Genomic DNA, 11,240 nt, shown 5'->3' with positions numbered 1-11,240 from the left:
AAGCCCAATTCAGTTCTAAGGAGCTTCATTCAATAATTTATGAAGTCAGTGAGAAGCACACAGTGAAGAAAAAGAGCTAAGAGAAGTTCCATGAAATGGACTGTTTTTCCTTCAGAAAGAGAAGAAAAAGTAAAAAGGGTGACTTTCAACAAAAGTCACCTTCCGGGGGTATGGTGCTGCCAGCATGTCAATCTGTACCTGTGAGGCGAGTGCATCAGCAGCCTCATGGCACCTTCAGACTTCCAGATACCCCAAAATTGCTGCTGTGCCTTTAGCCAGACCACAAAATCTTAGGGCAAACTTTACCAAGAAAGTAAGTGGTCAAAAGTTAGATATGTGGGAGACACACCCACAAACCACCTCAGGCTCAGCTATATAATTGGAGGCATGGCCTCTCTGGTTCCTGATCAAACTGCTTAACGGCCATGATCCCAGACACTCAGAAACAAATCTCGAAACTCAAAGGCTTTTGGCAGAAATGTGTCTGGTCCCTGCAGTAGGTTACTGGCACTGGGCCAACTCAGGTGGGAATAGATTTCATGCCTTGGTCTGTTCCCGCCATCCTCCAGAGGTCACTGGACAGTCAGGTTTGGGCCCGCAGTGACGAGACACACAGAGCCTCACGGGATGAGGGTGGAGCCGACCTTTTCCTCCCCACCCCAAGGAGACCCCAAGTCACCGCCCACAAACATCATCTCTGGCTCCTGATCAAGCTGCTTAATGGCCATGATCCCAGAGACTCTGAAACAAATCTCAAAACCCAGTGGCTTTTGGCAGAAATGCATCCGGACCCCAAGTAAGTTACTGTCGCCAAGCCATCCCGGGGGGAAAGTCTGCTGTCCCTCCCCCTGCTCCCCCTTGGTGGCTGCTATCCGCCAGGGTCATTGGACAGTCAGGTTTGGGCCCACAGTGATGAGACACGCGAGGCTTCACGAGATGGAGGTGGAGCCGGCCCTTTCCTCCCCATCCCAATGAGACCCCGAGTTGCCGCCCATGAACGGCCCTTCTGGCTTCTGATCAAGCTGCTGAACGGCCGTGATCCCAGAGACTCAGGAACAAATCTCGGAACCCAACAGGTTTTGGCAGAAATCTTTCCAGATTTAAGTGTTAAAATTTTGGAATTTCAAAATCGCACGGCCACTACTGCAGCCACACGACATCATATGTTATTCTTAACCAGCAATAGAAAGCAAATTGTCTACTGTTGCCTTTTCAGCAGATCTGAGTGTTGGGGTAAAATCCCAAATAATAATGGTGGGTCTGGTGTCAAAATATTAAATGTAATCAAAGTAGAGAGAGAGTAATGTGGAAATCATCTGCCCCACAGGTAGGGGAAAGGTGTGGGATGTGGGTATACTGGGGTTTTTGTGGTGGAGAATGGGAACTGGTGAAGGTACAGGTGTTTCATTTTATGACCGAGACTTAAACCCAAAAGCTTTGTAACTGCTCTCATGGTGATTCAATAAATAAAATTATAAAAAATGAAAAAAAATATTAAGGTGGAGTTCATGCCCAATTCAATCAGCTAATCAGTGGTTGAATAAATAGCAGTACTCCTAAATTTTAAAAAAAGTCACCTTCCTTAAGGGGAGGCGAGGTATGGGGATGGTTAGTCAGCTGATCATTTCACTGGGCTGACAAGGAGATTTTAGATTGATTGACTTAAAATTCTCCCTTTGAGAAACACTGAAATCAGTCTTGGGCTGATTGTAATAAACTTGACTCTATTTTGAGCCTGTTGGGTTTTTGTTAGTTGTGAGGTTGGTTTTTTAGGTTGGTTGGTGCTTTTTTGTTGTTTTGAATTTGGGGGGGAGGGTTGTCTTTGGTTTTTTTTTTTTTTTTTGCTTTGGGGGCCACACCCGGCATATCCTGGGGTTACCCTTGGCTCTGCACTCAGGAATCACTCCTGGTGAGCTCAATGGGCCATATAAAATGCCAGGAACTCAAATTGGGTCCATTGCATACAAGGCAAGCATCCTACCTGCTGTGCTATCTCTCCAGCTCCTGTTATTATTTTTAAAAATCATTTTTGTTAAAGCACCATGATTTATAAAATTATTCACAGTGGGGTTTTAGTCATACAATGTCTCAGCACCAATCCTACCCCCAAAGTCAACTGCCTTCCACCAATGTCCCCAAGGTTCCCTCTCATCTGACCTCCACCCCCGAATGCCTAGATCATTCCATCGTTTCTTAAAATCTTCCCCTCTCTCCCTCTCTTCTTTCCCCTTCCCTCCTTTCCTTCCTTTCCTCTATTCTTCCTTCCTTCCCTTCCCTGCATTTATATCAAAAGCAATGTGAGACTTGTCAAGGGAAGCTCATAAATATTTGAATATTTGTTTAGTGCATGGTTGAAGTGACCTGGGCAGAGCCCCACTATACTCTATAATTAAAAAAGAGAGAGATAAAGAGTGAGATAAAGAAAGAAAGAAAAAGAAAAAGAAAATAAACGCACTGACTAGAAGATTCTAAAATATTCTTAGAGCAGAGCTGGTCTAGGCGAGCCCCAGGGAGAAGAGATTTTACACAAATTTAGAAAACAAAACCCGTGTCATTTTTTCTCAATACCACCCTCTCCCTTTGTCACTATGAGCACTGAAAGGGGAGTAGAATACAAAGACAGTTTTATCAAGAAAACAAGATAAATTAGTGTATAACCTTCACCTTTTGCCTGAAAAAATGTTCTAGCTTATTGATTTTTCATTCTTCTTCTCCCCCAGGCTGCCTTATCTCCATTGTTATTCCAAATAAGCTTTAACCACATCTGAAATCACTGGAGTTTACTTATCAAAGGGGAAAGTTTCCATTGCAGAGGGGAGAGGAATGTACATTTCTCCTGGCCTTTTTTTAGCCTAATACTTGCTAATCTTAGACTGTAAGTGAACCTTATATATTATGCTTGGAGACCTTAATTGGGGCTTTCTAACACAATTAATTTTAAAGCAAAAGGGAAAAAGAAAGGCACTGCACTGATTTCTGGCAGGTACAAACTACCTTAATATAATGGGTATGGAGAAGAACAAACTTCCTGTGACATGACCATAATCCTTAAACAGGCATTTGCATATGCACTGACAGTCATGGGAAGTGGACTGTATTCCACTGGAATCATGGAATAGAGCAATGGCGAGAGGGTGTGTCCTGATTGTTCAGAGATGGACTCAACAGGAATATGAATAGAAACACATGCACAAACTCAAAATGAGCCAGCTCTCTGAGTCCATGCAGGACAAATGGTCACAGTAATAATGCAGGCTTGGTATGTGTTGTTTGCTTACTGTGGGTTGAAAATTGATACTCACATTTTAGTCCTCAACACCCCCCCACCAACCCCCACCCCCTCACAGAGAGAGAGACGGAGACAGAGAGAGAGATATTAGTCCCAATTTATTGATGAGAAAGTTCAAGTTTAGAAGCCATGTCCCCTGCCCAATGCCACAGTCACTCAAGATCATTAGGACTTCTACAAACTTTGCTGTAGAAAATCCTCCATGACTTTGTTGAAAAGGACAGATAGGGAAGAATGATCATGAGTGGAGTAAGAGGACCTCTAGAAATATGTGCCAGAAGTTCCAGGAAGTTGAAGATGGCATGTAACCCTATTGGCATGGGGTGGGCAGCAGAGGGATCACAGAGAGCCGATGGAACTTGGAGACAACGGCTTAAAGGTTGTGGCACTGAGAGCGGAATCCAGAGGCTTCTATGCCAGGATGACTGGTGGACTTGAAGAACTCTCTGCAGAACTGCCCTTCTGCTCCATTATCTTCTCCAACCACAGAGATGAGGGGATTTCAAGTCAACTGTGTGGAGAGTGATAATCCTCTCCTTGGCATAATGGATTGAATTGCTAGCCAAGGTCGAGATGTAGGGGAAACTGTGGGTCTGTGGAGGCCCAGGGCTCTGTTTCCTAAGCTGATTCTGTATTTAAGCAGTTCCTGTCTGCAGGAGCCTCATGATTCTGGCTGCAATGGGACTGTTGGCCACTCTAGAAAATATTGAACAACTAATCAGCCGGCAAAGAATCGATTCCTATGCCACATCCCTTCCCCTAGGCCGCTAGTCTATAACATGGCTAAGTGGCAGAAGCTTCCGAATCCTTGCCTTTGGGTGCCTGGAATCACAGAAGCTTGTTAATATTGACTTTCATCTAATTACTTCACTCTTTACTTGGCATGGTGGTTCTTTTCTTATTTTCATTTTTCTAGTTACCTCATGCCCTCAGGGAAGCCTAATTAATAGCAAGAAAAGTCCAGGTCCTCCTGCATTCAAAGTATATGTTTCCCTGGTCCACAGCCTAGAGTAGATGAGATTCACAAAGCAGGTCCATTGTTTCACGTATCCATGCCTTGATTCCATCACCTGTAAAATGGATCTCCTTCTATTCCCGTGACCTCCTTTAGAGAATAACTGAGGGAAGAGAATAGGATATGGGATGAGGGTGCTGTCTGGCTCTCTGGGAAGAAATAATAAAGGGAGTGCTCGCTTTGGCAGCACATATACTAAAATTGGAACAATATAGAGAAGATTAGCATGGCCCCTGCACAAGGATGACACGCAAATTCGTGAAGCTTTCCATATTTAAAAAAAAAAAGAAAAAGAAATAATAAAGGAAAACTCATATAAATCAAGGTCTTCCTGATCTCTTAGAGGAGTCCAGGCTTTGCACTTGCATTTAGTACATTCCATTGTGCCCGCATGGATCATTCTCACAGATGGATGCTATATATATATTTTTTTTGCTTTTTGGGTCACACCCAGCAATGCTCAGGGCTTACTCTTGGCTCTGCTCTCAGAAATTACTCCTGGCGGTGCTCGGGGGATCATATGGGATGCTGGGAATCGAACCCGGGTTGGCTGCATGCAAGTAAAACGCCCTACCTGCTGTGCTATCGCTGCAGCCCCACAGATGCCATTTTCTTCCAAAATGAGATTAGACTCCCAACCCCACAACCCCTTTGCAGATTGTTCTCTCATCTTAGACTTACTGCTCAGCTACCTTAAAGAGATAATCTGGTTCACCTTTGTAATGGTGCTGGGAGAAGATTCCCTGGTCTCAAGTTGGAGCCTTCTTAATGGATTGAATTGCTAGCCAAGGTCGAGATGTAGGGAATATTTTGCATGGACCTAACTTCATTCCCAACTCACTGTTCGACTGTCCCTGAACAGCACAACTGAAACTCACATTTCGTGGTGAGTTCACAAAACAGTTCACAAAACAGTGACAAGTTGCCCTCATGGGTGAGCTAGATCGGGGTTGTTAGGACATAAGAGAATGAGAGACCCAGGATTTGGAAGAACAACAGGAATATCTGGTGCTTCCATGGGGAGCTGTGACAAGAATTCAAGATCCTAACTTGATCCTTTGTACCTCTCTGATCCCCAGAGGAGGTAAGAGAGCAGCAATAAGTCCATGGAAGACTCTCAACTATGAGGTCCCATTAATCAAAACGACGGAAAGCTTGAGGGAAAAAATGCTTTAGTCTTGCAGAAGGAGATTTTGAAGAGAAACAGAAGTCCCTGGAGATAACATACTACCTTTGGGCTCTGGGAAAGGGAGATTTCTGTAACATCTCAGAGTTTCTATAGTTTAGCATGCCACAGGTTGTAGCCGCTGTTCTTTCTATTTTCAGGGCAAGGAAACGGATCCACACATCTGTGGAGACTAGTTACTAGCCCATTCCAGTGGGCTGTGAGAAATGAATCCATGTGCTCTTGAAGCTGAAAAATATCTCACCCACAGATCTGAACTCAAGTCCCGTTGGAGCAGGATTCATCAAGACTCCTTTTCTGTCCCCTGGCCTTCTGTTGGCTGGGCTGTCCTCTGGGTGACTTTTCGAGATCCCTGGCAGAGACCCCCAGGTGACTGTCTAAATGATGATCATCCTATCCATGTACTTTCCTCTTAACTCAAGCAAAGGTCATCAAACATTAAGCAAAGATACCCCTGACTCTGCTTGCTAATAGTGTCACCTATACCTTTTGAGCCAACAACCACATCTAGAAGGATGGTATGAACAGGGAGGCATGAAGTTTTTGTGACCCAAGACTCATCTGAGGATCCAGAAAATGAGCCCAATGACAGAACTAACTGGAATGAAAGTGATGGAGAGTTACATGCTCCCCTCCCCCCACCCACACCCAAATATCTGTTTTCTCATTATCTAAAGGAGAAAGAGGATTAGGATTAGGGCTTAGGATAAGTTTTGGGTTTCTTTCTTTCTTTTCTTTTTTTTCAAAGAATGAGGGTATGTTAGGCAGCACCTATAAAAGGGACGAATGGGTTCAAGGCCACGTATGACTCTATCTCTTGGACAAGAAGGGCCCACTGACCTGACTTAAGAGTTAAATGAGGGGCCAGAGTGATAGAACAGCAGGTAGGGCATTTGCTTTGCACACAGCTGACCTGGGTTTGATCCCCGGCATCCCCTATGGTCCCCCAACCACCGCCAGGAGTAATTCCTAAGTGCAGAGCCAGGAGTCACCCCTGAGCATTGCCGGGTGTGACCCAAAAAGAAAAAAAAAAGAGATAAATGAGCCAAATACAAGTTCATAGCTGAAAAGTGGTCCTTTGCCCCGTTTTTCTCAGCCATTTTACTGACAGTCAAGCCATTCCTATATGCACTGGGCTCTAAACATTCCCTGCTCCAACCTCCAATGGCAGATTTGAACAAGGTAAACGGAAGCACATGACCGGCAAGGCCTATCTCAAACACTACCTGATTCTTTCTTGAAAACCATCTCCGCCTCTCCTCCAGGTAAAGGGTCCCTGCAGCTGTCTCTTAGGCCTGGCTGCAGCCAAGCAGGCAGCAAGATGTCTTCCATGCCTGTGAAATCTGAGCTCCCCCAGCCAGCTTCCTGCCTTCCCTCATCACCTCAAAGCCCGGGTTCATTTGTCTGCAGGAGAAGTAGCCTGCCACTGGAAAGTGAAAACAATTCAGGAGGGAACGCTGGCAACAAAAATTGCATGTGTGAATGTTCCTGAAATTCGCCGGTTATACAGTTCGCTATTCTTGAGAGTGTTTTATCTCCCTTCAAAAGAACCGAGAAACTTAACGGCAATGAATATCACAACAAAACCCATTTCATCCTGCCAGTAACTTAGAAGGTTTTATTCTCCTCATTCCTCGGTCAGATTTTAAATGGATGTGGCTTCATTCCCCCTTCTTGTCTCATGTTGGAGCTCATCCATCAGTAAGATCTCTTTTTAAGATGATGATCTTGTATTTCAAGGAAACTTTTAAATGGGGGGAAGGGGGGGATAGCTTTGCTCTAGAGAGAGCTCCTGGCTGGAAAGTTATCTCCAGTGATTTGATATATCCTGACTGGGATCCAGATTCTTGGTTTCCAGTGGAGGAGGTGAGACCTTAGAGAGGGCATGAGACTTGTGCAGAGTCACCCAACCACATTTGAGTTGAGAGAGTGATGCATAGTCTTTCTATCATTATCTCAAGGGGAGAAGTGCCGGTTGAAATGTACTTATTTAGTTTTGGGGGCCTTATCCAGCGGTGCTTAGGTATTACTCCTAGCTCAGTGCTTGGGAATTACCCCTGGTGGACCTCAGGGGACCATATGTGGTGCTAGGGATTGAACCCAATCCAGCCTGGGTACAAGACATGTGCCCTGCCCACTGTCATATCGCTCCAGCCCCAGTTGGAATCATTCTTATTCAATGTTTTGCTGAGCTATAGCCTGAAAAATAAAAATGTCTTCTCTGATGTGATTTTATTGTTATCCACCCATTTCTCCAAGAAGAAACTCATTCATTTGATTCTGCCTGCAAGTCCCACGGGATCTAAGTCTTGGTGATCTGTTTGTTGTCCTGGTGGGCTGCTCTCTGAAGCTCCTCACACTCTGTGCTCTACCTACCGTTCCAGGGTGAATGTAATTATGTATTCCCCATGCACTCATCCTAACCCATCTTACCAGCACCTTTATTCACATTTGCTCAGTGAAAGGAACTTTCCCAAGTGACATCTTCAAACCAACCTGAGCCACTTATTAATAATGCAGATCCCTGGATCCTATTTGAAGATTGTAGAACTAAAATCTCCCTTGGTTCAATTCATCATTCTGCATTTAAAGGGGGTGATTATGCACCTCTAAGTTGAGAGCTGATGGGGAAAGTAGGTTGCCGTGACCCTAAAACAAGGTGCTACCCAGACAGAGTTTGGAATCAGTTGACAGTAGAGCTTGGCAGCTGGACAAAACAACACAAGTCCCTCAACTTAACCATTCATCTACTCAACCTCCTATCTTTCTCCATATTCTTATATAGGACTTTAATTTCCTCCTCTAAATATATCTTAATTTGGATGGTTATCTCCCCATCTTATCCTAAATAACCTCCTCTTTTCCAAACCAACAGGAGGTCCATCCTCACACTAAGTGATAAAAGAAGTCTAGAAAATGTGGAAGACCTTGCAGGACTTGAGAAATAGCACAGTGGGTAGGGTGTTTGCCTTGCACACGGCCGACCCAAGTTCAATTCCCAGCATCCCATATGTTCCCCTGAGCACCACCAGGAGTAATTCTGAGTGCAGAGCCAGGAGTAACCCCTGAGCATCTCCGGGTGAGACTCAAAAAGCAAACAAACAAACGAATAAACGAAATCTGGCCCTTGGGAATTTCCTAGAAGAGATAGAAGAACCTGGGACACTACCACAATGTAAAGTCATGGGGTTCCCCCCAGTCCGTGGGCTTTAAATTCGTAAAGTTGTCCCTTGACACCCCACCAGCTTGTTTTGGCTCTTAAATATTAGCCAACCGCTCCTTCTTGGCTACTCGGAGAGAGAGAGTCACTCACTCACCACATCCCACCCAGGGTCATCACAGGGTAAGATTAATTATGCTAATCATCCTCTGTAGGCTGACACAATTAACCAGAGCATGAGATAGCTCCAGAAATCTGTATAGGAGCTGCCTACCTGCTGGGTTTAATTTCACCATCCAGCACAGCAATTAATGAGGGGGTGTGGGGGGGAGAGTTTGTTCTTTTCAACTAAAGATTACAAGTTTCGGTCAAACTTGTAATAAGTTTTCAAGGGAATCTCTGGCCTTTTAACAGCCACTCTTGAGACCTACCTCTGGCCATCAGGCTAGACCCCACCCAGTCTAGCACATCCGTTGCTGGGAGAAAATAAGATGCTGGTAGAAAATAAAAATAAAATTTTCATACATAAAAAATTTCCCTCCATGAGGCTGGAGAGAGAGCACAATGCATAGAGCACTCATCTTGCATGTGACTGACTTGAATTTGATCCCTGGCATCCCATATGGTGGCCTGAGCACTACCAGAAGTGAACCCTGAGCAAGAGCCAGGAGTAACCCCCTGAATATCGCCGGGTGTGGCCCCCAATTTTTAAATTCTTTCCAATTTTATTCCCTTTAATTAAAAATACTTTTCTGGGGCTGAAGCAATAGCACAGGAGTAGGGCATTTGCCTTGCATGCAGTCAACCCAGGTACAATTCCCAGCATCCTATATGGTCCCCTGAGCACTGCCAGGAATGATTCCTGAGTGCAGAGCCAGGAGTAACCCCTGAGCATCGCCAGGTGTGACCCAAAAAGATAATAAAATAATTTTTTTCTTTATTCAAAAATAACTATAAATGAGGCTAAGATGTATTTTTTGGGGCATTTATTCTGCAAGTTGTCTTAGAGGTAAAAGTTTACAATCCAAGTTTGGGAAACTTTATTTCTTTTTCATTCCTCAGTTTTATTGAGATACATTTGACAGATACCTGTACAAGTTTAAAATGTACCAGAGGATAATTTGTTTGATATATACATGCTTTGGGCTGGAGTGATAGCACAGTGGTAGGGCGTTCGCCTTACAAGCGGCCAACATGGCCGACCCGAGTTCAATTCCTCCGCCCCTCTCGGAGAGCCCGGCAAGCTACCGAGAGTATTCGATATGCCAGACACAGTAACAACAAAGTCTCCAATGGAGACGTTACTGGGCCCGCTCGAGCAAATCGACGATCAACGGGAGGGCCTTTACCTTTACCTATATACATGCTTTGTAAAATTATTGCCATAATAAGTTTTGTTACGGGGAACTCTAATTTCTCCATCCTATATTAGCACATTAAAGATTTAAATGTAATTATTGTTAACTTAATGGTTTGCTTATTCATTTTACCATATATCTTTCATTTGTTTCCTCTAAAAGTTGAAGAGGGTCCTACTGTGTGAAGGGAGTCAGAAATTGAAGGGTAGATACCACATGATCCTGCTCATATGCAGAGTATCAGGAAACTATGAAAAGGACTGGACAAATCGTTGTCCAGTACAAACACATTTCAAGATAAGATGAATAGAACTGGGAACTAAAGGGATAACAGGGGTGGGGGAAGGGACTTTGGAATAAAGGTGGAGAGATTTTGAAACACTGGTGGTGGTACTAATGTAGTAACTCTGTAATAATACCCTCAATTAAATTTTTAAATGTGATGCCCCAACAAACACCACACACACACACGTCAACCCTATGACAAAGACTTGAGTGTGTTGAGACTTCTGTAATGGAGTAGGGAAAGTGAGTGAGAATATGTATTAATTAACTACTTATTCCAGTTGTAAATTGTTTTATCTTGCTGTAACACCCTAAAGATGAGAATTAATTGCGGAATTGTCTTGCTAGAGGAAAGAAAAACATAAGCATGCATCTACTGAATTGTGTCCGTTACTGTTTTAGAGTTTCCCTGAGGGACCTGAACCGTCACACATGTCTAAGTTGATCAGTTGTCTTAGGAGAAAGGAAAGGAGAGAAAGGAGAGAGAAATGAGAGAGCAAGGAGGGAGGGAGAGGGAGAGGGAAGGAGGGAGAGAGAGAGAGAGGGAGAGAGAGAGAGAGAGAGAGAGAGAGAGAGAGAGAGAGAGAGAGAGAGAGAGAGAGAACGTAACTCTGGCAATGGTTGTGGAGCTGTCCACCCCAGCAGTGCTGAAACCAGGAGGTTTTAAGTGCTGCATGCTTATCCAAGCTCCTGCTATACCAATTGGCATATTAAAATGAAGGTTCAGTGCTGGGGAGATAGAACAAAGGGTAAAGCACTTTTCTTGTATACAATTTATCTAGGTTTATTTTAAAATATTGAATATGGTCTCCTAAGCACCGCTAGGAGTGACCCTTGAGCACAGAGCCAGGGGTAAGTCCTGAGCATAGCCAGGTGTGAGGGAGGGAGGGGGAAGAAAGAAAGGAATAAAAGAAGATAAAAGGAAGGGATATAGGAAGAAAGGAAGG

At 44.1% G+C, this 11,240-nt stretch overlaps 1 non-coding gene across 1 annotated transcript; it reads left to right on the top strand.

The window, feature by feature from the left end:
• The first annotated feature begins 4,475 nt into the window (after window positions 1-4,475).
• LOC130016706 (U6 spliceosomal RNA) lies at window positions 4,476-4,582 on the top strand. Its single transcript, XR_008791253.1, has one exon. It is a non-coding gene; the product is annotated as a U6 spliceosomal RNA (small nuclear RNA).
• The last annotated feature ends 6,658 nt before the right edge of the window (window positions 4,583-11,240 follow it).

This window comes from Sorex fumeus, unplaced genomic scaffold (assembly GCF_029834395.1).
Source record: "Sorex fumeus unplaced genomic scaffold, SorFum_2.1 ptg000165l, whole genome shotgun sequence".
Classification (NCBI taxonomy): domain Eukaryota; kingdom Metazoa; phylum Chordata; class Mammalia; order Eulipotyphla; family Soricidae; genus Sorex; species Sorex fumeus.
Note: the sequence above shows the minus strand (reverse complement) of the source record. Positions and strands in the feature narration are given on the sequence as shown.